General features: G+C 40.9%; 1 protein-coding gene across 11 annotated transcripts in view; it reads left to right on the top strand.

Annotated features, from left to right (window-relative positions):
* Positions 1-27,329, top strand: part of Lar (tyrosine-protein phosphatase Lar) — a 424,567-nt gene that overhangs the window by 263,308 nt on the left and 133,930 nt on the right. For all 11 annotated transcript variants that reach the window (XM_069052710.1, XM_069052716.1, XM_069052732.1 and 8 more), the window contains one exon: positions 19,683-19,723. The gene's annotated coding sequence lies outside the window, so the exon portion shown is untranslated. The remainder of the gene's footprint in view (positions 1-19,682; positions 19,724-27,329) is intronic.

The following is a 27,329-nucleotide window of genomic DNA, read 5'->3' as shown; positions in this document are numbered from 1 at the left end:
ACATTGGTCTTCAAACCAGGCACAACAACACCGTAACACAGTGGCCACATTTCCTCCCACACGATGAGCGATTGCCCTATTGGAAAGACCTGCTTCTTGCCTTCCGATAATGCGGTATCTTTCAAATTGAGCTACGTGCTGCTAATGGGCCCGTCTTTGTACTGGAGACATAGTATAGCTTTAAATGCTGCTATATACTGAAGTTATTGATGATAGCTGATCGTCAAGAATGAAAAGAAATGCATGTTCGGATGAGAATAGTCTAGAAGATACGGGTATTTTCTTCAGGTTTTTCTTTCACATTTTCATCATTTTATCTTTAGTTAAAACACTGAATTACTGTACCTAGTTTCATCTAAATATTTTCACTATTTCGGGGTGTTGCACTTTCCATCATAAGTAGAGGTATTTTCATATTTGGTGGCGGAAACAAAAGACTGAGAAATGTCACAAAAATGTATTGTCAGTGTCAAATTTGTCATAAACGCCGTAAAAAGGAATGTCTAGGTAAATTTAAACTTTCGCTAAATTGATTGAAAAAATAAATTCCAAGGAAACCAATTTTTGTCAGTGGTTCAAAAGGAAAAGTTATTCTCGTATAATCAAACGGATTACAAATTTTGTCTCTAATTCGACGATGAATAACTTTCTTATTGCCAATTTGCTGCATTTATGTCGAAATCACGAACGTCTTTGAGAAATTTGACACTGACAATACAAATTTGTGACATTTCTCAGTCTTTTGTTTCCGCCATCAAAAATGAAAATATCTCTAGTATACTATGGAGAAGGTAATCGTGCATTTTTTTTCGGAACGGATTTAGTGGGTCAGAACACCAACACCAATTGTGATTCAAAATATACCACAGAAACAATCGAGCATATACAAGAACGCAATTTGCATTTTACGATTCAATAAGAGAACGATTCGAGTGTTTTCCGCAAAAAAAAAGGAAGTGACTACTCAAACGCCACACCTGAATCCAATTGAATTTGTATAGGACGAGATGAAAAGTCAAATTGGTGGATGTAACACGTTTTCTCATAAATACATATGAATTAGTTGAAAAGATCCGGTCTAGGAGGTGGTAGTGAAGAAAGCATTAATAAATTTACTGAGTTCTAACATTCCATATGTAAAGAAGTCATTAACTTAATATGAGGGGACTTGCACGAAATATTTCCATGGCGTTAACGATAAATAATAAAGCAGTTACTTAGTTAATAGCTAAAGAATTGTATTGCTTTTGTATATTTAATCATATGGTGCCGTTGTTGCAGTAATTACGCGTGTGGAGACAATTTACAAAAAAAAATATTGTGAAAGCTTCAAAAGGTGGGTAATTATGGAATGGATATTTGAGTCTTTTCACAGCTCTTCTAATTGATGGGCAGAATGCATTGAATCCGACAACCAAAAAAGTCCAGTCAGGATAGATAATTGTTCTGTTAAAACAGGAAGAAACACATTTTGTTGAAAATATATTTTACCAATAAGTTTCGGCTAATAAGTGGACTTCTGTACATGATAATAAAGTAACAATTTTCTCCAAAGAAATTGGATTTGAAGTTGAAACATAAGGCATCAGCCAGAAAAATAAAAAAAAATTTCGGACTACAACAATATCGCGAGGATGATTAATAACATATACAGAACTTGTGAAAAGGGTGTAGTGAATGGAAAATATATACTGTTTTTAAGTTTTTTTATAACAGTTATGACACTGACAGAATTGCTAAAGCTTTTTCATTAAACAATTTGTTACTGCAGCGATACGAAGTGTATACAGACGTAGAAATAGAGAAGCTATGGGTCCGAACTGACCCATGCATTTTATTCTATGCCGTTGTAGACACTGCCAATGTTGCAGCGATTCATTTACGAGTATACTACGATGTTATGTTTCTTAGCTGCAAAGATGTCAGAAGTTTTTTAAATTGTTCCCAAGATTTCCTGAAAGTGTCTCTTATTTTTTTTTTTGTTAATCGCCTGACTTTAAAGCCTTTAAAGACTGAACGGTCGAAGAAAAGTAGATAGGGGAGAATGTTCTCAGTTGTAATTTGAATATGATCGCTCGACTGGAACGAGTAGGTTTTGCAAAATTTCTCTACTTGTCTACAAAATGATACTACGATTGTACTTATAGGGAAAGTTCCCACAGAATGATTGATAAAGTTTGCAAAAATGTTACAACTCGAAAAGACATTTTTCGCGCATGAGGGGACTATTTGAGGCACGAGCGACGAAGGAGCGAGTGCTTCATTTGCGCGAATATGCCCGCATCGAAGTTTGTACAGTATTTTTTGAAACTAACATAATGTCTGATTTGTCGTGTATACCTTTTGTGAATAGATGGCGCTTTATTTTTACTCTTCGAAATTTTCAACATCCAAACGGCGTTTTGTAAACCAGATTTTATTATTATCAAGTCAAATTATTTTTAGAATGCTCAAAAAGGCGAATGCTTTTTGGATAATTTTGAAACACTAGTGCGCGAGATCCACATTCGCGGTTACTGTTGCGGTCGCGAAATGTCATTTTGAAGGTTGTGAGTTCAAAAAATTATGTATGCAACTTGTGAATACAGTTTTTTACGAGTGGTATTACAATACCTGCTGCAGTCGTGTGTGTAAACGTCCTACTTGTAAGAAGTCGTGCATATGTTGCACAAATGGCTGTCTTGATTACTTTTCACCAAATTTGTGCGCCGCAGAACCACTTCAGGACATTAACCTCGCTTCCTGTCGTCCCTTTCCCATCTGGTCCCATTATTTCCCTCCGAATTTCATCGTGAATTTTCTTTTTGAAAGGCTTCTTTTCGCCTTCGAGGACGGCCGATTTTAAAACAATGGTCTATAATCGCGTCCGCAATTAACGTCGCAAAGGCAGCAACCCCCGATAAAGTATAAGGTGTGTGTGTGTGTCGTATCGACAGTGCGTAGGGTGGAACACGGCACAAACAAATGGCAGTTGTCGGGTCGGTATCGCCCGGTATAAATTACAGGATGCCCGCCCCGAGCAACATGCAACACGTACGTGTGCAGACCACACGTCGGAGGGCGATTCCGCCCCGGATCATTCCGAATATGAGCTTTCAACCCAAATGAGTTTGCTCAACATTTTTACCGCGTCATTACGATGGCGGCGAGGGAGGAAAGGGCCCCATGGACGTTCGTGTCCGGCCCCAATTATCAGATCACCGACTAGATTTTGGTCGTCCGACTCGAATGGGAAATGTAAATTGGTCGAGAACGCAAATAAAATTATATTGGGTTTAAATATCGGCGGCTGGCTTAAATCACATTTGCTACCGACTAACCGGGAATTATCCGGGAAATTATCTAAATTACAGGTGGACGGCGACGGTCGCCAAGTCTGCGAGTTTGTTGGTGCTTTCGTTAAATTGAAACGTTGCCTGTGGTAATTTACCGGAGCGTAATAGGACTGGAAAACGCTTATCTTGAACACAACACCTGGTTTGTTCGTATAATAGGCGTCGTTATCGAATTTACTATAGAAAAGCATTATCAAAGATTAACTCTTTTCTCTTATCTTCGATCGGGACAAATTGAAACACCTTACACCGACGGCGTAAAACTTGGGATCGCAGATCAAATTCACGACATATGGAGCAGAAAGGCGCCTAGTTTAACTTGGAAATTGCAAATCAACTCGTGTCGGCCGAGCCACCCTCGCAAATAAATCTGGAAGATTCATAGGCGAAACTTTCGCTAAGTGCGAAGGCATAATATTAAAGACGAGGCCGAAAAGTCGATACGTTTTATGGAAAACAAAATACAAACGTCAGAAAGTTTTACGGGCGGTTTGATGCATTGAAAAAATGTGCGTGGGAGTTTACGTGGGACCAAGTTGCGATTTAAAAACGCGTAAATCTTATCACTACTCAACTCAGATTGATTATAAAGTGATGGTAATAGTAGATTATATCATTAAGAGTAGAAGTGAGTCTTTTTGTGCTAAGCCCAGAGATTGAAGACCGAGGCGAAGTCGAGGTCGGCAACTGGGCGACCCACATATGATAGCAACGACTCCATTTATTTTATAATTCACGACTTGGTACTTTGTTATTTTTGTGTGTTGTACAACTTCTTTAGGACTGGAGTATTACTCGTACTTTTCACGTGAACACTGTTTAACTGTGAGAAACAAAAATCACAAAGTTGATTCACCTCACCATAGCATGCTTTTTTTTACATTTTATCAAACAAGGATCCTCTCCAATATGGAAGAATTCTTCAGAAAGAAACATTTAGATAAATGTAGTAAAAAGGATGTTGTCATTTCTTATATATTATAGTAACCTCATATCTTTCTATTTATACAATTTTAACATCGAATGGAAAAGTGGTTTAAGTGTCAAAACTTGCTTTACAGCAGAATGGAGACCTGATGGTTGTCGTCTCTACTGCATTCTTCAAGTTCACAAAAATTTCCCAAATTTTGACGGAATAAATCCTTCAAGTCAATACCTTTTGAAATGAGGTAGAGATTTGTTGCTTGTATTGTTTTTCTTTGGTTCATCGGAATACCCTGTGGAAACTCTTGGTCTTTTGCTCTTAAAATTATCTTCCGCAAGACCAAACTGTTTCGAGCACCAGATTTGTCTCCTATTGAAAACGCGTGGATCGTTTTATGAAACACCTTCGCCACCACTAACATTTCTTTACTTCCATCACATTATTTGTAACTTTTTTATATTCCACTTACAGCAGCACACCCTTTTCATTATCTCACGACAATGTTGTTTTGTGTTTTTATTAAGAGCTAAACTTTGCAATGGCCGCATGTCGTGGTGAAATATGCAAATATGTTCCACCCGTCGATACCACCGTTGTGGCGTTGTGAAATCCGAACTTGATTTTTTTTATATAGAAATGTCAAAGGTTGATCTTATAAGTCGACACAGCACGAATTCCGTGTCCACATTCCCATTCTGCTAATCGTTCTTCTGTTCCATTTTCGAGCGCTTTATGGATGTTCGTTCGACTTTTCGCGTTGGGGTACCACCAGCGCGACAAGTGTTACCGTTGAAAAAGTGCAACTTCCTGCTGGAAAATCCCATAAACTTAATCTTTAAATTGAATTCCGGTATTAAACGGTTTCCCGTTCGACGTGAACGAGCAATTATTTTAAAAATAGCAATAAAGCGACCAGCGTGTCATAAAACTGCACCAATATTAGCGGCGCAAGTCACGGATTAAACCGGGTCCCGTTATGAACGAGTACGGCCAAGTATAAAACAAGGTTTCGCAATTACAGGCAACTTTATCTCGCACCTTTTTGACTCATATAGAGGGCTCTCTCGCCCCCCACGTTTATTATCCGGGCCGAGGGCGAAGAACACCCGACGGGAACGTGTCGGAACGGAACAAATAAGGAGGCAAAGAATATAAAAGACCTTATAAAGTTTATAATTTTGTATCGGCGTAATTTAATTACCGAGCAGCCAGCAATGCTAATTTTCTTCTTTCTGGAAGCACGGAAACCCGTCAACTCATAAACAGGATAAAATTTAATTCCTTCCACAAATAAAAGCTCGGAAATTGAAGCTGAAACCTTCAACGTCACCATATTGCCAGACGGATTATGTTTTGACGCGTTCCCGAAACGTTCCAACTGCACAACAACGACGGACGCGAACGGCAGGATAGGAAAAAACCCAAGTTCCGGATTCAGTCCACGTCTCAATTACCGGAGACTTCCGTTTGAAACGGGGCTCGCTGTGTACTTAGGTCCGTATGTTTGACTGGAGCAATTAAAATGTACAAACTTTTGATTAGCATGACAAATACGAGCCAAGGAGAAATAATCAAGTCATCTTGCCTCAGAAACCGTAATCGAATGAAACGACCCGGTTGCCACCGCCAACGCCGACCCAGAAACTCCGATTTTAAGAGTCTCCTCTAAGCTGCACCTACATACGGAATTAAGTGCCGACGGGGCGGGAAAATCTAAACGTTTATCTTCGATCTGATCGAATCTGTTTTGAAAATGCGGTTCCGGTGATTCAAACGTAACAAAAAAATAATACCTACCAAAAAAATGTATATTTTGATTATATCAAAATTCCAATCGTCTATCCTATTCTCCAGAAGAGACCGATGCGTAGAAAAAAACCGTGAAAAGCTTTTAGTGATTTTTTGTTTTGATTTTGATGATCAATTAGGACAGAACTGGGAGGAAAAATTATTGTCATAAAATGCTCACAAGATTTGCGAAAACACTAAACGAGGGGCAACAACGTTATCCAAACGTGCTTAAGGTGGGCGTCCACTAGTTCGCATTGTACGCACCGGACAGAACAAATAAGTCGCGTTTAGTATACTTGTTCAGAATTTACACATTGTGGCAATGGATTTTTTTATCTGATTCCGAAAGAAGCCAAAATGATTTTGAAACTGCTTTCATCGTGTGTTCTACGAATGCTGCAATCCATTTGTCACCTCTTGAAATGAGGCATATCTTCTAAATCGTAAAATATTCCAATGACATCTTGAAAGATTTATTTATAGCAATCCAGAGATACTGCGAACTAAGAACTACTTCTTGGTCACTTCTAATCCCTTTCTACGAATTAATTTCTCTGTACACGGTGATTCAAGTTTTACCGCCCGAGCAAAAACACCCACTTTAATCGATTTAAAATTCTCAAAAAATTCAGGAATAATTGTGTGTCGCTGTAGAACATTCTGTAAAAATTTCAAATTTTTTAATGAAACAGGTAAATATTTCGTTTTAATTCAATAACGGCTTCATTATTTTACATAATTTTTCACTGAGAGTCCTTTCAAACATTTACGAAAAATTTGGTGTCATCGAAATCATGAAAACATCACTGGTTTTTGAAATAAATGGAATTTAATACTAAAGTGCAAAATTTAGCTATGATTCATTATTAAATTGGGTGGTCACTTCCACAAAAGAGGTTGACGTGGGTTGTTTATGGTACACTTTAGGGACTGAAGAATTACTAGAAAAGTTGTCAACAGATGTTTGCCAACAATGAGGTATTTATTTATGGCACCGTAGTTGTAAATCTTGGTCATTTTTCGCTTTTAATGTTAAAATTGGAATAATTCAAAAACTAATAATTTTCTTTTGATGCGAATTTCATAAATGTGTTCTTTGAATTAATTGTGAATTATGAGCGTGTACGGAAAAAAAAATTTTTTTTTGGTCAGAAACGATTTTTTTAATTTATAGCTCTGAATGAAGTGATAAGGGAAAATTAATTGCACACATTGGAAGCCTTATATCAAGGGAATGTAACTATAAAGTTTCATAATTTTTACTGATTTTTTAATAGGGTTTATCGTGCGGGCGGTAAAACTTGAATCACCCTGTACAGGTGACTGATGTACTCGTATATCTTTACTAAGATCGTTTCTCACTCTCAAAAGCTAAAATGTTTACAAACTAATACTTATTTGAAATATGTGTATGTATACAACGTGTGCATAAAGCAGTAAATTTTGTAGAAGTGGGAAGTTTGCACGCACGAGCGCAGCGAGTGTTGTAATTTCAGGCTAAAAAATGCTTTCCTCACAACTTGCATACATAATTTTTTTAATCTATGATCATCGGATCAAAGCAACATTATTGATGTGAAATCTCTACTCTAAATTGTAATTTTATCCACCGACAAATTAAAAGAGAGCTCTTATAGGTTCCCAGCTATGGATAAAATTGACAGGATCTTTTATCCATCGGGATTTGGATCTATCAAAATTAGAAATATGTACATATTGGGATTTTTTATTTTTCCGCCATTTTCATATTGGCAACAGTTTGAGTAACCGCAGCTACATAACCAGTTAACCAAATACAAGAACAACAAGAAATATGGTAACAAAGCGAACATTGAAATTTAAAATATTGAGCTAAAAAAATTTTTTGTATCTTTGATCGTAGATCATAGTACATATTATATTCGCAAGTAAAGGTTTTTTATCCTCTCAAGTGATTACATGCACTCGCCTTCGGCTCGTACAGCAACCTTCATTTTCGTGGATAAAAACCTTCTTTCCTTGCTCATCTTGATATACGGGGTCATTATAAATGTTTGTAACAACTAGTGGGCGTAGCCGCGCACGTAAAGCATAGCGCACAGCCGCCTACGATCGTACAATCATTTATAATGACCCTGTATTAGACAACGTTAATTTGCTTCTGTCATTGTGTAACTTGGGTACTATTGATCCATAATAGTGCTTCCATTACTATAGCTATAGCTCACGCTGGACTTTCCACCAATTGCGAAAAAATAAACCTTTTAGCTGTAAGCGCAGCACAGTGTATCTCATTTTCAGTGAACGATCACGAACTAATGCAGTCAGTTGAATCATTTTAAATTGAAACGGGTTTTTGTGGCGACCCATTTTGTTTTTACTATCGTTACCGAAATTATCCCGTTCCTTCTGATTATTATCCTTCTGACGCGTTGGTCGATGCGTACGATGCGGACCAGTGTGCGCCTGCTCTTAGCGAAGTCTTAGAAGATCGGGACGTCATTACGTCGCGTCCAAGCGAAACGGGAAGAAACAAAGGGCAGGGGCAGGAAACGAAGATGAAGCGTTATTTTTGACGTTGGCGTCGATGCGACGAAGAGTTCAACCCCTTTAATTCCGGCCGTGATATGACAGCATTAAATCGGGCAACAAAAACGAAATTACAGCCCGATCTGCGGTCACAAGCGCCACGTACGGTAATTCTGGACATTTGTTACTAGCGCAGCTGTAAACAGCAGGGTTACCAAATAAAAAGCTGGCGGCGTCCCTTCGCCGAGCGCTTTATATAAATGATATGTCTTAATTGAGGCCGCAGGGTGCAGCTTCTCCGCTTCTACGCTGTCTATGATATTGTTGTTATCCCCCGTTTTGCTGTAGCTACATAGCCTGGACATTAATTACTGGCGGTTTTTCCGGACTGAAATTGCTTCATTAAATTAGTATTATTAGTATTCCGGAGATAAGACCGAACGATATGGGACTGGTACGTTTTAATTTCGTTCTTCGGATGCGATGCATCCCGGAATTTATCTGTAACGTCTCCGGTATGTTCGGAATTTTATATGAGATGGGATGGAGGTGTACAGACGAAACTAGGTCTGCCACATCCACATACATACGTCTGCCACATATAAATAGATCAAAACGTAATGAATTTTGTAGGGTTCGTCCTGAAAATCCCGGATTATCCAAACGGAATGTGAAATCAGTACGTGCACCACCACCAAACAATAGAAACGTCAGCATGACTGAGCGTTATAAACCTCATGTGAAGAAACAAAGGTGCAACAAGTTTCATATCGGCTCTTTTGAAATGCTAATTTCACACTAAAACTATTTGCCAAATGGAGGCATAATGCCGCGCGGTAATTTATTCCGTTCCGGTTAAATTTGCTCCGGGGGTTTCAGTTATATATGTGGTAGTTCGTCGTCGACAAAGAATTTATTAGTCGAAGGTTTCCGATATCAACATGGCGTCGCTTTATCGGCGTTGGGGGGCGGTTTTTCATCCGTTCCCCCTGACCGACTGCGACTATCCGGACCCGAGACCCGCATAAACATAACGCCAACTCCATGATGGTCGACGGTCCGTCTCGTGAGGTCGCAAGACCAATTTGGACACGTCACTTTACCAAACAAACGTCTCCCTCCAAAAATTTCCAACTTTCGATTTCGCTTGCACCAAGCGGGAATGCCTAAAACGGCAACAAAGGTGGTCCGCCCTAGAATGCGAAGCTCTGATGTATTCATCACCGCAAAATGGGGGGGGATTCTGACCGGAACACGTTAGCACTTTGGCGCCCAACGTGGGTTCACAAACTTTAGGAATTTATGTTTTCTTAATGGTAATCGTCGCTTGTTGTTTCACTGCAATTGTGACAGCGGAGAGGAGGGTTTGAAATGGTAGACCTGATTAGAAGTTTGGCGCCCGGCCGGGTGCGGAAATGTCACATCGAAGATTTAACGAAATGTGTTTTGCTGAAATTTCACTAAAAGCACAGACAGGTCACGAGTTTTTCCCGCAGTCGCGATGCATTTCAGTGCATCATGAATATTTAAATAATTCATGGATTCAGAGTCTAAATTGAGCGTCTATCATCATGTTTTATTAAAACTTGGCAGATCAGTCGATGCCGGTTCAGGAGTGATGTGGTCGCCGTTCCAGCACTGACGTACTAATTAGTGCAGGTTGTAGTATCCAGCAGTTTTGTCTTTACGGCCGAGTGGCTGTTTATTTCCAGTCTGTGTTGGTCCTGGGGTCGCCGTTGAGCACGTCCTTCATTAATCAAGCGACACTATAAATACCTACCACGGTTTCGGTGTCGGTTCCATCAATAATGAAAAATTCGACTGTCACTTCGGCCTTCAATTTGCTGTAATTATCCCGTTTCGAGAGGAAAACGGCCGAATAATTACGGTAACGTCGTAAATATCGAATGTGTGCGATTCGGAGCTTCCGATACAGGTCCGTGAATAAATAAGCAATAAAATCCGCGAGTCGACTTGGTCGGGACGTAATCGCGAGATTTGTGGCCAATTGATATGATATGTTGAAGTTTATTGGCGGTGCCTTCGTAAGTTACTACCTGAAATTAGCATAACCTCTCACTTATCTCGATCATATTATCTGCGGGATTTCCCCGAAGGTGGGTGGTTCCCGGCGTCATATTTCAATTTAAAATCGCCCCACGCTAAAACCACGTGTGCCCTCGCGAAGATCCAAATGGGTTTGGAATCCAGATTAAATTCAAAGCGACCACCTCTCATGTACTCTCCGCCGCTAAATATTATTTAATTCCGTGCGAAAAGGGAAACGTGCGCCAACGTCCGTCCCGGTGAGAACTTTAAACATTTACATAATTTTCCATCGAAATTGCTCCGTTCTAATGCAAAGCAGCGCTGTCGGTGATTTTTGTTAATGGGTGGAAAATCGATAGGAGCACATACAGGAACAAACTGCATAATTGTCGACGGCAACGGGAGCCGAGGGGCGAAGAGTTCTGCGCGAGCAAAGGCAACGACGGCACGTCCCTCTGCCCTCGGGAACAGTAAAGTCTGGAGCCGAGCTCCAACCGCAGATTAGCAAAGCTTATTCATTGCATAATTCATTGCCAACGTTTCAGGCATTATTGTCACCTCTCACCACTGACATTCCATCATCTCCGCGGAAAGTTAAGAAGCGGTCGCTCTTGCAAGCCTCTTACGTGGTTGCTACGACGACGCTCTTCGAACTCGCTTAATTCCGACAGGAATCTGACGTTTTAGAGTGGATGAAACATGCGGTTTGGGTTTCTACCCGGACATCCTCATTATAATGTGCTGATTCGCTTTATTTTTTTTTTCCCTTTTTTTTTGGTCGGAACGGCGCTCTTTCATCAGTTTTTGCGCTACACCTTGTGAAGCACGACCCCGACACGATGATGACGATATCGGGAAAATCGCTGCTGGGCATGGTGCTCTATCCTTGTACGTAGATCGAATCTAAAGTTTCTGCACTCTAAAAAGAAAAATCTTGGAGTAATGACATGACAGCGATACTAAATCATGGCAGTGTTAAATTGTCATTGATTTTTTTCTTTTTTTCTCCACTTTTTACACCACTTCAAGTCGGAAGCTTATCCATTACGGACAACAGATATGTTTATGGTTATTATAAATTATTTTCCCATCGCAGTTTGCGTTGGTGACGTAGTAGTTGAATGTGCCACAAGCCTCACAACATGAATGGAAATCTGTACTAGTTTGTCTAACGTTGCGAGGCTGACGGCACATCCAAAATTTCTGTGGGTTTCAACCCCAGCTGCGATGGGACAATCATTTATAATAACCCTGTATAAAGTAATACGAATAAAATGATGCCGATGGAGTAGCAACGAAACATGGTTTCCCCGTCGGCCACCCATCCAAATATTGACGGCGTCCAACGGTGCTTAACTTTTCTGATCGGATGACAATTAATGCTTCACGACAGTAGGGCCGCAAATTATTTACAGGTACCTTCCTTTCTTTGATTGTTCAAGATTTTGTTAACAGCGATCATTCCAATGGTTGAGGTAATTGTAATTTGTAAATGGCTAGATTATATCACCTTCTGTCATTTACAGGTACATACGTTTTCTTCAGCAACAGAAGAAATTAAGCTTCTTACCTAAGTGAAACCCTTCCAAAATTAACTTCATTATAACTGTCGTAAATGGTTCTTTCAGGAGTTGCTTAATTGTCAAAAGCGCAAAAGCACCTTTCGGGTGCATTGTTTCAGCGCGTGACAGCTTTAAATTCGTACTAAATCAAAGCTCTAAAATTTTCTCTCGCAAAGTGCATTTTTGTGGTGCAACACCTATTTTTAAAATTTGTGGAAAACTAATGGTGACAGTTATTGCAACCAGATTACAACTGTTAGTAGATAAAACACCAAGGATTTGTTCCATAGTCCATTGAATTTTATAGATGCAGTTTACAGAAGTTTTTAGTGCAACTTCCGTATAAGAGCGTGCAGCGGTTTGTTAAAATGCTGTTGTCATCGGAAATGACACAGCAAAATAATTATCACGGGGACGTAGAAGTTTTTTTTTACAAGTACTACCGATTACTACAATCAATGTTTTTTTTTTTGTTTCAACGAATTTGCTTAAAGACAGTTATCTACTTTTTTTTTTTTTTTTTGTCAACTCGCCCAATATGTTTTTTTTTCAACCATCCAAGTTTATTTCATTTATCCGTTTCAAGTTTTTATGAGGTATTGATCTATTTTTTAATCAGTTTTAGTTTTTTTTTTGTTATCTAACATAGGTTCTTGGATATTTTAAATAATTGACAAGCCATAGAGATTGATGAGGGAGAACAGTGTCTTGAATGAATTAATAATCACCATCGATCTGTTTGATTTCTCCGTGATATCACAACATCGTTAGTGAAATAAATGTCTGTCTAGAGAATCAATCAGTTCTTCGGACATGATTTTTTAAACGGATTTTCGGCACGTTGTAGCGAGATTGGGCAAGGATTTTGTAAAAAATTTCCAAATCGAGGCAAACGGACAAGAGTCGGAGAGCTCGATCTGGAGGACAAACATGGAAGAAAAAGCGCACCGCGTCCGACGGCGGCGTCCGTCCCCGCAAAAACCGCGTCCGTAAACAACATCCGCACATAAAGGTGTGACGTAATTGTTGAAGACTCTTGTTCCTTTTTAGTCCTCGGAGGCGACAGTCCAATAACGAGCGTAAAAAAACAAACATTGACAATAATGAGTCCGGAGCACTATTATTCCGTACGTGAAGATTATTGCACTTATCGTAACGAAATCTTCGTGTTAAATTGCTCCGAGTTATTTTAGTCAAGTTGTAATTGGATTTCGCAGCGCCGCGACGGCGGCGGTGCGCGCGGAAATTTATTTTCAAAGAATCAACTCGGCGATATTTTGCGGTTTTAGCTTCCCATCTGATAAAATTCCAGCGAGTGACTTAACTTCAGCAATAACAAACTTCACTCGCACACAAATTATAATATTCGAAATAAAAGTAAATTAAAAGTTTGCCGACCGGCTAATTACACGACGGACACACGCCTCGCAATTTCGTCGTCCTCGCCTCCTCGTTTTTTAATTGTCCTCGTGTCCTTTTTCAGGCTCGACTGTCGACTGTCGCCTTACCTGAGCCACTCTGCCGCTTAATGTCCCTTTATTATTGTTTTAGCATTTTTACGTCGGCCGTGACAGGTTCTCGGGGCAGGCGGCGTAACAAAAGGAAGAGCTGTCGCCGAAAAAGCTTTATCCGGACATCAGGTGGCGGTCGTGACAACTTCCAAGACTTGCGGTAAAAGCATCGTTACTAAATAATGAGCAGCTAACTCCGTTATTTACATTTCCTTAATGTAGGTGATCCTGTAAATTTTTACGCTCGAGCTTTATCTTCTCAAACATTATTTAAACGGTGTTATTTCGCCGAGTTTCGTGACTCGGGGAGGTCGCGATCTCCGACCCGAAACCCTCCATCAACCCGCGACGATGATGGTAAATTCGCACCGACCCTCTTCGACGACATAAAACAACAATAAAGCGAAACGGCTGATGATACACTTTCGATATTTACCATCGGCCGTGTCGCTAAATGCGAACGCAATTAATATTTCATCGAAGTCAATATAACCAGAAGGAATCGGTCGGGAACGCGTTCGGGAATCTCGCCGATTCGAAAGGGTGGAGGAAATTGTTTTTTTTCTTTCGAGGGTCGTTTTTAACGTGGAGCAGCAGGATGACGTGGCGAGCTCTACTCGGGGCACATGAAATATATTTATGGCGGGATATTATAATTATAAATAATACAAAGAATGTGTTGATCGATACTTTTTTACGTTAGGTACTCCGGCGCTCGATAAGCTCTAAATATACAATTCCAAGGCCGTTCCAGGGAATATGGGATATATCGACAAGTTGCACGATGAAAGTGTAGTTTCCGTCAACGCAACCCTCGTTAATATTCATTGTTTTTAACACGTCAGTGGAATATTTTTTGACGGAAAGCGTCTTTATTTGCATAAATTTGGTATGGAAGCGATTAAAATCTCGTTTTATTTTTTATTCCGAGCACTTGTCAAAAATTAAAAAATTGTACGACCTGTCCGTATCTCGGTCCGCTCGAATGGATACGTTAATCGCCCACGAAACTAATTAGCGATACGATCGCAACTTCACAACGTGAGAAAATGTATTTTTCGTGCCGGAGCTGAAGTCCTGAAGGAATTACGTGACGATATGTTGAATGGCAAGCGGTCTTACTACTACGATTTCCCGTGGACTCGAGTGTGGTCGATAGCGTGGCCGGTGTTGGCTTAGGGCATGTTATCTCAGGTCTCTTGAACGTGAAGGCGTATATCTCAAAAGGATTAATTAGCCGACCGTGTAATGAGTATATCCTCGACATTTTCAGCGGACAATAAATCATTACGTGGCTTCTCCGTTATAAATTCTATGATGTGAGGTCCTGCATTATCTTGTTGAATCGAGTATATTTATGAAAACGTTTTATAAACGTCAAAATAATGAAGCGACTCGTAGGGAACTGCTAGGGAACCTAAATATTCATCTTGCCCAGCGCATCCACCATTTTTAAATTATCAAGGATACCTACATTATTCAATGAGCGGATAATGCTTACTCATTTCACACGATATCTGGACATTTGTACCGTTTACTGCCTTCACCTGTTTAATTAATGGCCACTATTACATTTGTTTTGCTATTATTTGTTTTCATTATAAGTTGGTATTTATTTTTCCTGTCTAGGGTATTCAGACATTATCTTTTTCTTCTTACTTTTTTTTCCTATTTTTGGGTGCACAACCCGGTGGAAATAAACGTATTATTATTACTCGTGAGGGTGATTTTGTGCCACAATTCGCAGATAATTCATCCGAGCGAGTAATAGGCATTATCCGCGAGTAGAATACTATACAGGTCCAACACTTACCATTTTTCCGATTACGCGGTATCAAATTATCGAAAAAAATTTACGCTTGGCTAGAAAGAGACACATATGGAGCTATAAGCCTGTCCCATTATTTTATTTATTACATCAGGCATTATCTTGTTGAATCGAGTATATTTATATAAACGTCTAAACCATGAAGCGACTCATAGGGAACTGATAGGGAACCTAAATATTCATCTTGCCCAGCGCATCCACAATTTTTAGATTATCAAAGATACACTAATAGTATATTATTCAATGAGCGAATAATGATGGCTAATACTCGCGAGGTGATTTTGTGTCACGAGCCGTAGGCGAGTGGGGTAATTCATCCGAGCGACTAGTAGCCATTATCCGCGAGTAGAATACTATATTTTTTCTACGACTATGACGACGAAATTAGAATTTCGTTTTATTTTTTATTCTGAGCACTTGTCAAAAATTAAAAAATTGTACGACCTGTCCGTATCTCAGTCCGCTCGAATGGATACGTTAATCGCCCACGAAACTAGCGATACGATCGCAACTTCGCAATGTGAGAAAATGAAGGAATTACGTGACGATATGTTGAATGGCAAGCGGTCTTGCTACTACGATTTCTCGTGGACTCGAGTGTGGTCGATAGCGTGGCCGGTGTTGGCTTAGGGCATGTTATCTCAGCTCTCTTGAACGTGAAGGCGTATCCTTTTGAGAGATATCTCGAAAGGATTAATTGGCCGACCGTGTAACGAGTATATCCTCCACATTTTCAGTGAACAATAAATCATCTGGTGGCTTCTCCGTTATAAATTCTATTATGTGAGGTCGCGCATTATCTTGTTGAATCGAGTATATTAATGGGTGAAATTTCCATACTTAGTCGAGATTCAAGTTAATATTTGTAGTTGAACGATTGTGTTTTTGTTGAGAAATTGGCGGTGTTGTTTTTTGTTTATTTATTTGCTCCCGACGCAATTAAGGCAAGTCGCGTCCCCCGACGAAATTAGATTTGTCGCGCTGATACAACATTGTCGTCCGAAATTTTCACGAGAGAAAATGAAAGAAACGCGGATAATTTAATATTTGCTTTAATTTGAATACAATCTTTAATTTATGGCCGCGGATTAAAAAGCAATTTTAATATAAAGCGGTTAATTATTTTGTCCGCCGACCGGCCGACTTGGCAACTTGCCGTATAAATCCGGAAGAATATTGTTCGTGTTTTCGCAGTTATCGCCGTCGAAATTTTTACAGCGTTAAAGTTTTTTCATTATTTCCTTGTCGAGTTGCAAATGCGGTTCGAGGGGAATCGGGGTGGCCGTGCGAATTTTCGTTGCACTTTTCCGGAAGAAAATGAAATAACCTCGTCAAGTCTGGGCGATAATCACGTGTAGAAGTGCTACATCAAGTTTTAGTGGGAGCGTCAGTTTTCCTCTTTCCGTTCGCTACTTTTATAAATTACTCCGGCTAACGACTATAAAAGGAGATGTGACAAGAACATGTGTTGAACAGCTCAACGGGGCTGTTAAAACAATTCTAATCTTTTAAAACAATACCGTGCGCGAGCGGAAAAAGAGCTTTTAAGTCTTTTAAGAGCTAATAATAATACACAATGTTCTTGATGTTTATGTTTCGGGGGCGATGTAAGACGTAAATTCCGTTCGGGAGTTAAGTAATTAGAATTTTTTTTTCCATAATTCGTCGGTTATTGTTTGTGCGTCGTTCGAGTTTCGGGAAAACTGCTCGCTTTTCTTCGAGCTTTACGCCTCGTAAATGTTTAACTGTTGGGAGAGGGCTCGCAAAGCGATTATTTCTCTCTTTAAATTTTTAACCGGTGTCTCTTCGCGCTCCTCCATACAACACATGCCCCCTTGCAATTTTAAAGCAAACACGGACCCGCCGAGAGACGGTTCTCGTCGGTATCCGTTTTCCAGTTGTTGGCCGTTATTATGCGATATTTTAAGCCGCAATGATGGTCTGCACGAGAATACGGTCCCGGGGCGCGTCTTTATCTTCATACAGCGACGTCGACCGATGCATATCTGCGCTATCGGTTTAGCTTACAGACGACATTTAGTGGTCCTAAACTAGGGTTTAAATATAATCCTGGCTCAGGCTCGCTCCTCTCTGCTTACCAGAGTCTTGGGGGATTTTCGGACGATCGTTGCTTCGGCCGGAAGTGTCGAATTGTATTTTTCCACGTATAAATGTTCATTTGTACGAGATTACAATTTTCGATCTCGACACGCGCTTAATCCTAATATTCGGTTCGATCGTTGCTTGCTCTTATTTTTTCACTTGCTCATCAAGGATGTGTCTTGAAGTGAAGAAATGGTTTTATTTTCTGACGTATTAATCGATCACCCGTGTAGCACTAAACACCATTTTTACAAGAACCGAAAATATTTTTTTGTGCAACCGTACGCGAAACGAGCATTTCGCGTACCTAAAACAGACCGCGAAATCCAATTTACTCTTAACGACGGTCGCTAAAGTAAACGTCAGAGTTTCCATGTAAGACTGTCGTTTACATTTTTCCGGTATCAAATTAGAAAGGACAGAATTGATAATACTTACTTTCTAACTCTGGAGGAGTACACGAATCTGAAACATCACTGCATCTGCAATTGGGATTTTTTTGGCATGAGCGGGCCAAAGGTCTACGGTTCAAAATTTTCAAATTTTAAGTGTCTAAACTTACGGGCGCCAAAATTTTTTTGTATACAACTCGTTAGTAAAATATCTTTTTTTTACTCGGCGGATTTACGCACTCGTTGCGCTCGTGCGGCAAATTTTCCTTCTCGTAAAAAAAGTATTACTTTACTCACTTGTTGCATAAATAACTATCATCTAACGAGTTTGTGTGTAAATTGGACCTTTTTTGGCATGAGTGGGTGAGTAATTGTTGCATAAATAACTATTATTTTACCTTATAAAAAAATTCCGTTTAAGACGCGTGATATTGATTAAAATAAATTAAAAAACAACAACTTTTTTAATCGTGGTGCAGTAATGAAATTTTCTTTATACCATACTGTTATTAGGATTTATCAGTACTCAATGCTTGATTGATATGATACCTATAACAGACTAGGCCGTTATTCAAAATTATCAGACCGAGGCCGTTATTTTTGCTACCGTTGCTACGGTTACGGCACAGATGACAACTAAATTTAATTTTTGAAGTAAAGAGAAATGTCAGTCTTACTAATAAATCATCGTTAAATGTTAAGTATTATTGGTATAAAGAAAACTATAAAACAACATACGGCCGATATGGATATAACAGACTCGGTTGATTATAAAATCTCGGCTCCGCCTCGATTTTACAATACCTCAACCATGTCTGTTATATAACCCATATCGGCCTAATACCGTTATATACTATTTCTCTGTTGGATGTAAAAAGACTTGACAAGTACATATTTATATTTCCCGGCGCATCCACCATAATATAACAAACAATTGATGGATTCCTTTTTTTTTGTCTTAAGCGGAAGAATTTTTTTCCTGGGCCATTTGTAAATCTCGATCTTGACACCGGCGGCGATCACGTTTTTTGATTTTCGTTTCGAACGTTGGCACCCTCGATGACGTTGCATGTCTCGGGAGCTAATCCCCGACCGGAGTATCTCCCATCCGAAAGAATTCCCGCAGTTCGCTGGCGGCTTCGAACTTTTAATAAAGCTAAATTATCCTAGCGAGTGGGGAAACTCGTTATAAATTAAATTTAATTAAAAGTAACCGAACATTTAACTACTTTAAATAATAAAATCGTTCTTAATCATATCCAGTTGTAGAACGTTCCGGGGCGTCGGGGGAACTGCAAAAGGAGGACACCCGTTTCCTATGAGAGCTTATTATTTTTATTCCTAACACGCCCTCACCCGAAATGGCTGCCTACCTTTTGCACATTCAAAGTGAGCGAGTAGGTGTATGTGTGTGTGCGAGCGTGTATCCATGCCCTCCGGAAGATATTTCCGAGAGGTTCTAAATGTTGTTATATGTTTTCCCCGGAACATTTTCAACATGTTTAGGAATGCTGCTTTGTGACATTACAGCATGAATATCCACACGTGAGGCAATGAGGATTGAACGTGACAGAGCTTACGCTGAGCTTTTTAAATAAAAGTAAACGGTTTCCGAATGGGCGGCGACGAATCATTTTCTATAGAACTCTGGGTGACCGATTTTTGTTTTCTTTTTCAGATCAGCAGCACCTTCAGTAGTCGGGGTCGACGTCACAACCGGTGAGTATACCTTCGGAAGGTGCAAATTCAACAGGAGGAGAATCACAGTGTTAAGGTTTTATTTCCCGTCCGCGCATCAGAGGTGGCGGGTGGCGACCTTTTTTTAAAAAAAAAGAAAACTGTAAAGCTCCGAATGAAATTATATTTTATGGGGACGGCGTGTTGTTGCGTCGGTCGCCATAATCATAAAGGGGACGTTTATGGACGGCGTCTGCGTTCCGGATTTTTTTTTTATTATGGCGGACGTTCCCCGACGATTCTTGCCCAATCAATTATTCGTGGTCGAGGACGATTCCTCTCGTGTTACGTGTGCACAATGGTTCGAGTGGAAAAGTCGGCGGGGCCACTCCAAGAGGCGGACAGCATAAAACAAACTTCCTAGATGCTTTCCGCTCGGCAGTTTGAAAAGACCATCTCGAGAGTTGGCCGCCAGATCCAACTTTTGATGTGTATCGACTGGAAACGGCGCCGCCCCCCTCGCAGCGACATTGTATAAATAAGTCGATGCGCTGCGATTTCACCCTCCACATAAAATTCCCTTTATTTGTCCGAGGAGTGGGTTTCTGGTCGCGCCGATAAAATCGCAAATCAAAAATCTATTTTTCCACACCGGCGGCAGATTGTTCAGTACCGGGTGGTACCGCCGGAAACAATCGACTGTCACATACCCGATTCACGGATTTACGATTCGATCGAGATATCTGTTGTAGCCGTCTCGGTGAAGTGGTTTCATTGTGCCGGCTTTATCTCTCCTGCCACGTGGTGCAACTGACAGATTCCTCGAATATAACCCGGAAAATTGAATAAATTTTGATTGATTGACAGAATAAAGAATATATGACATTTTCCCTACCTACCTGTTTGTTCTGCCGCGCCCGATAACCCCAAGGACGCCAACAAATTACAATTTTCTGGAGGACAACGTCATTTCCAACATTATTATGAATGTTTCTGATGCCGTCGTTGGCTCTGATTTATAACGTACGTGCGATTTCTTAATTTGTGGAAATTTGACATTTAGAGCGAATTTCATTGTTCAGGTCCTGAAAATGTCTTTGGTGGACTAATATTAGAGATGCAAGCAACAGATTTATTAGGACTGGAAGTAAATTTAAGGTAACGACCAGAGCGCAACACACAAACATCGTTAACAAAGATTGTCTCAGCTAACAGAACAGGTGCAACGTTGGCTTATCAACGAAATTATGATAATCGTGTAATAAGTTTAGGACTTCATTATGGGCTTCCAACGGCTTCTCCTGATCTGACAGCACTGGATTTTGCTATATTTTGATATTTGAAGGACCAAGTATGCATTTAAAAAGCAATTTGGTGACTTAACCAGAGCTATAGAAAAAAAAATCACGATTCTGCCGTAATTGTGGTAATCCAATGTTGTGTCACAAGATGGAAGATAACTTTGAACGTTTTCAGTTTTTTTTTTTTTTTGAGGACTACACTTGCTTTATTTCAAATTACACTATCTACTAGCCCCTTGTTTGTAGGCAACCAAGTAATCACACAAATTTACTTAAATAGTATAGGTTCACCATAATTATTGTAGGTGGCTAATTTCCACTGCACTCTACAATATTAGAAACATTTATAATAACCTTTTAACTTCTCATGAACGTAAACATGAGCTTTCAGGGCACTCACGAAATTGTTTGGGAGATCTCCGCTAACGGTCCTCCAGAACGGGAGTTATTATTTTTCTGGGCCGAATCAATTATCGAATTTTACAATTTAAATGTCTGGTGGTTAATCCGCGGTCTAGAGCGAGACACCCGCACTCCGATGCTCATTGTTATGTAGATACGGAGTAATTTAAATTCAGTATAAATATCACAATGGAGCCTTGATCAGCATTTGATGATGTTTCCCGATCGAAAACTTTTCTCAAGGTGGGTAGCTCGGGAGCATCAATTTGCATTTCGACGGAACGAACGTCTTGACCTCGGGACCCCCGCTCAAGAATAACCGAACTTGTAATGAATTAAACGGGAATTAGATTCAATTACTCAAAACTTTTGATAATCTATTTACTGAGAGCTCCAGTCGCGGCTCGCAAGAACTCGGATCGATGGTGTTTTCTTTCGCGATTTTTTTCTGTTGTTCTTCCGGTGCACGGCGAGCATTTTCTCGCTTGTTAACCCGAATAATGTGGAGCATCTAATGCTGTTCATAATTTATTATTTAGTGGGTGACACGAGGGGCGGTCTTCCCATTTTCAAAGCATTCCCTCGAGACAGTTTATTGCGAAAAACACTTAGGTGGAACGGAGGGTATATTTAAGAGATTACACTTCATGATAGTTTTATACTTTCTCCCAGATACATATGGGCCCGGCCAACGTGGCGCACTTAAAACTTTCAGATTTCCGCAGATTACGGGAATTTCGGGATCGCGGAGGACGTGCCAATTACAGCCGAACTCCGACGGAGCAACGCTCCCAAATTCCGAAAGATTCAAAAAAGCAACCTTTGAATAAATTAGAGGCGAATGTCGCTGTTTATCCACGCACGGGGACATGTTTTCAACCTGACATCCGATAATATTCATCTTCCCGTTCTTTATCGCTTATTTTCGTCATCTTTGCATGCAGAGAGGGAAACCTCCTCGATGTTGACGTTTGAAAACCTGCAAGTCCTCGTTTCCTGGTGAAGTTTTATTTAATGTGGCGTCGGGCCTCGCCTTGGACGAACAGTTTTTGCCGCGGAAAAATCCTTTGCATATTCGCACTCGTCCGCCTTATTGGTGTTGACTTTCAACGCTTACCAAGTTCAGAAGTTCGGCTCTTTCTGTACATTAAAAGTTAAGCGAGAACCGGGGCTTTGGTGGTGTTTGGTCGACATTATGAAGTCGTGACAGTGGCGTTTATTAAACCGGCAGTAGACCACGCAACTGCTGCGAGGAAAACACGTTCGTTTTCTACCAATAGCATAGAGAAGTCAGGAGCGGAACATGACGCTGGAAAGCCGAATTTTGCAGTGTTCGAAGACGGCAAGAGAAATGAAAGATTTGTCGATGCAAAACCGAATAAATGTTATCAAAGGCTGTGTCCATCGAGAGACGAGCCTGAAGTGCGGTGATACTCGATGGACGCATCACGGAACGATACGTTTCTGTTTGGTAGATTCTGGATGGGGTATCGATTCCGGATGATCGACGACAAGGCCAAATTGTTGACTGAAAAATATTTGTTGATCTGTCGACGTCCGCGAGCAGCGTACGTAAACATCTGCCGTTTGCTCCGGCGGCGGCGAGAAGCTCCGTGAAAATTCCGGTGAACTACCGACGACGGTCAAGGGCCGTCGAGGGGAAATATATGGCTCACGCGAGCCCCAGGAAACCCGCTCCCGGTACGGCCCCCACATAACGTGACGCATGCACGCCATAACCGGACTGGCGGGTTTTTATTATTTCTTGCATATAATTAGGTGGCGTGCCGTATTCCACCTTAATGTGGCTCGAACGAGCTACTTAAAGCCGTAAACACCAAACCTACATTTGCCACTAACGAGCTTTTATTCCGATGCGTTGTTCGCGTAAAAGTCTCCTCTTGCACCACCTGGAAGACGAGACACATCTCGAGGAGATAGTATTATGCGGGTTGTCCCTGTCCCGAATTAGCCGGTCCTCTACACGATTGGATCAAAGAGGAAGAATGGTCAAGGCGGAGAGGTCAAGGTGGCAAACGCAAAAGTTGAGACGGCATAAGGCAGCGGCGTTGACCGTTCAACTGACGATCATCCATCGAACCATAGACCAAAAGTTGGCTGACAGCAGATTGTAAAAAATTGCTCCAAACGGTTCTAGCCGATAGTGATGGTCGTTTGGAGCGACTGTCGTCTAGTTGTGGACCATTTGTTTTTAGTGACTTTTGAGAACTGTTTGGCAAGTTAATTGACGCACTGATAAATAGATAGAATCACGAGTGGAAAAAACCCAAAGAAAATTGAAGGATCTAGGTCTAAGTTCACGCGGGTTGTGTAAAATTGCGTGTGTAATTTTGTGGGGTCTTGGGAGAGAAGGCACGTCTGACGGGCTTCATTTTCCCATTTGATTAAAGAAATAAACGTCTGTTTAATTTACAGCCACTAAAAATTTGATCAGCGATAATGGCGACCTCGACGAGGCCGAGTCTCTGGAGATGCGCTCCTGCCTCGTTCCATGTTGGCGAGGCTTCCCGTTCGACTTGTTAATTTTTGATGGAACAATACTTGGCGGTGGAAGCGACGATGCATTTGGTTAGAGCTTTGTGCGTTTCAAGAAACATTAAATGAATTTATCGCCGTGGGATTCACGTCGACCCGGCCCAGCCACAATTTTCCTGCACTATTTGCTAAAACGTTTCGAATTACTAACGGCCGAGGTGCATTCCGTTCGGGCGTGTCCAGACCGTCGAAATTGTTATGCCGCACATGAGGAAATCAGGATTTATGTCATATTTTCTGATCACTGCAGGACACGCAGCAGGAAATTTTCCGCAGGAGGAGTCGGGCTCATGCAAATGCCATTAAGGACAATGGCGGTGGATATTTATTTTTCGCGACGAGTGTCACAGGCAAGTCAAACTGGAAGCGTATCAAAGGAGGCGAGTAACAAGATGTCTTCTTTGTGAAATCGATAGTACCTCCGACTGTTGCTCTGGCTGTGATTATGAATTGGCGAAACTCGCATGGCGCGACGCGATATTGCCATGATTTCGTGGCCGACATGCATAATAAAGCGACAAAGAAGGAGGATGTCGGCGGTGTCTTTTTTGTTGAAATAACGAAGCGGCGTTGATTTAGCCGTCGATTGTGTCTGAAATTCGAGCGTGGTCGCGATGGCCACTCCTCCCTCCTTGTCGGAAGAGTCTCCAGTTTCGACACGAGGGACAAGATGTGTGTTATTGAAACTTGACAGCTACCGAGCCTTTATATTACTTCACAGACCATCGAACAAACATTCCGGACAACACTTCCCTCTTTTATTAGATACCTTTTATCTTTGTAATGGCCAATTCGAGAAACTTCCCCCGATTCGGCTCCCTTAAGAATTTAAACCGGCTAAAAGGGACGTGTCGGTTTCCACTATAAATTAATACTTCGGGGCCGAGCTTCGCGTCACGCATCGTGTCCTCCACGAGACGGACAAAGAGTTTTCGTCCGGTACGACCGGAGGGAAAGAATCGCCCGGGTCGACCCCTTGTTTGGAGAAGTAATCAAAGACGCGGGTCTGGATGCAGGGGAGGATACTAATTTCCGCAGATCCACCGAATATTTGCACTAGTGACGAAGATTAAATACGGCCCTCTCGATGGTCGAACCTCGGCCAAACATCGTAGTAGGTGGTGTTCAATTATTAGGCAAAGGCGAGGGGTTTTTATGCCGGAAGTTATGCAAATATTTGACGGCTGCGGTTAACACTGGCCGCGGTTGGTTATTTACATTTTACCTAAATTGGATTCGGCAAAAGCCGCGGCGGAATCGAGTGGACGATGGAACAGAAGATTAGTTCCACCGATGCTGTACAACCAAGTACAGTCGAACGCAAGAGTCCTAACTAAATGCTCCGGATTTCGGAAGCCACAAGTAGGATTTGCATTCTTGAACAGAAGCAAAAAGGAAAATTTGTAACGCAATCTCTTTCCTAACACCTGCAGACATCTAGTCTTTGAAAATATGGTAAGTGCAGGCGAACTGTGCGACTGGTCTGTGCACAAGAGCAAAAGAAAAAGTTTCAAGAGACGAATTAATTATTTATTGGATGAGAGGCATAACTAATTTGGCGCCCAACTTTGGAAGTTAAGTGGCAATCGGCGCCCAACCTGGGGCACAAATTGCAGTTCACTCTGCCACTTAGAAACTTCCATAGGTCTTGCATTTTTGCACAAGACGAGCCACGGAGCGATTCGACGATGAAAACGGATGCTTTTTGACATCGAGGAATTACGATAAACAATTTGGACGTTTAAATTCGTAATTTGGCCGGACCGGGGCATCAGATGATCGTCTCGCCAGCAGCATAAGCGATGTTCCTACGGTCAAACTGATAAAAGTTTCCCACTTCGAAAACTGAGATGAGCCGTAGTTTTCTCGTGGATGCATATCGACTAAATAATGCAGAATGTGGAGTCTACATGGCGGAATTATTATTATGGTCTAAAGTTTTTGTCTCCCAAGATAGAGCCGGGATATTTACGTGCAAATTGCATACGGTATTGAAGTGGTCGGTGTATAATGGCGGGTTTTCTATCCGCGCTGCATGTATAAACCGGCAATTAAAAGTAGCCGGAGTTGCTTGGGGTGAAAAGCGGCTCCGGTGACGCATCGCCGTGCTTTTTCACAGTCGGATGGAAATATCGGCTTTCATAATGAATGCTTTCCGTCGGCCATATCGAACCGAGTGCCAGTCGAAAGTAGAATGGATGTTGTGTATACGCTTAATTGCGGACCAGTAATGGATGAATTCGGTTCGATTAACTGCTGAAAGTAGGATAAATGTTTCCACGCCACAATATATAAACACACATTAGCTATCTTGATGTCCGATGCGGCCGGATAGATACGTTATATTGACGGGGCCCACGCATCCTGCAACCGGCTCCGGGCGGGACACGCCTCCTCTAACTTCGGCGCGTCCGGACTCTATTCAAAATCCTGATTGACCTAACGACGGCCATTGTCGACGCGAACGTCACAACGAAGGGGAACAGGAAACCGAAAGGGAAACGGAGAGGGCATTAGGAACGGTCGAACGAGCTCAAGAAATTTGTCTGGTCAGATAGGGGCTTCCATTTTTTTTGAGCCAAGGCCGCAGCAGTGACGGTGGTCTTTGTCATGAAGAAGTAGGTGGATTTCATCGTTGAACTATTCATGGAGGTGTAGAAATTGCAACTTGATCTGGAATAAAGAGAAAATAAAATGAATTACATAAACCAACAAAATTTTTGTCGTTTTCTTGATCCTCTCAAATCCAATTAATTGAGTTTTCATAGAGTTGGTAACGTTTGCATCACCAACTATTTAGCATATAAAGTGACCAAGTTTTACAATCTAGATAATAGTAAGAATACATCGACGATCGGATATGGCAAAGATCTCACCAAGTTTATCATCTCAAAAACAAAAATTACGAGTATGTTCGGCTCGAGTTCGAGTGCGAAAGAGAATTTGGAGCATCCACCAAAAATACCTAATTGATTTCTTGAGATTATTCTTAAGCAGTAATGAAACAGATTTATCAGTACAATCCGTAGCAAAAAGTGGCTTCAAGATGATGGAAACATTCTAATTTTTCTGTTTCCTAGAAGAGAAGGGCAGTTTCATCGGCAGAAAAAATTTTTGCTGAATAAAATTTTCTACAAAAGGGTGTTTGTTGTTTCAAAGAATGTCATGGAAAGTGGAAATGGCTGTTTGCAACGGACTAAATGCGTCCTATACAAAAATCACAATAAAGCATAGTGAAATATAAAGTAAACCTCAATAAAGAAATGAACTTTCAGATTTTCACAGAATTGGTGGATACCAGGCATCACCAACCGCAACTACACATATTATTTCTGGATATTTCAGCGAGTGCGGTATCAAAAAAGTTTCCTCTTTCTGATAAATAAAAA

This window comes from Tenebrio molitor, chromosome 1, assembly GCF_963966145.1.
Source record: "Tenebrio molitor chromosome 1, icTenMoli1.1, whole genome shotgun sequence".
Classification (NCBI taxonomy): Eukaryota; Metazoa; Arthropoda; class Insecta; order Coleoptera; family Tenebrionidae; genus Tenebrio; species Tenebrio molitor.
This window is presented reverse-complemented; position numbering and strand designations above follow the sequence as displayed.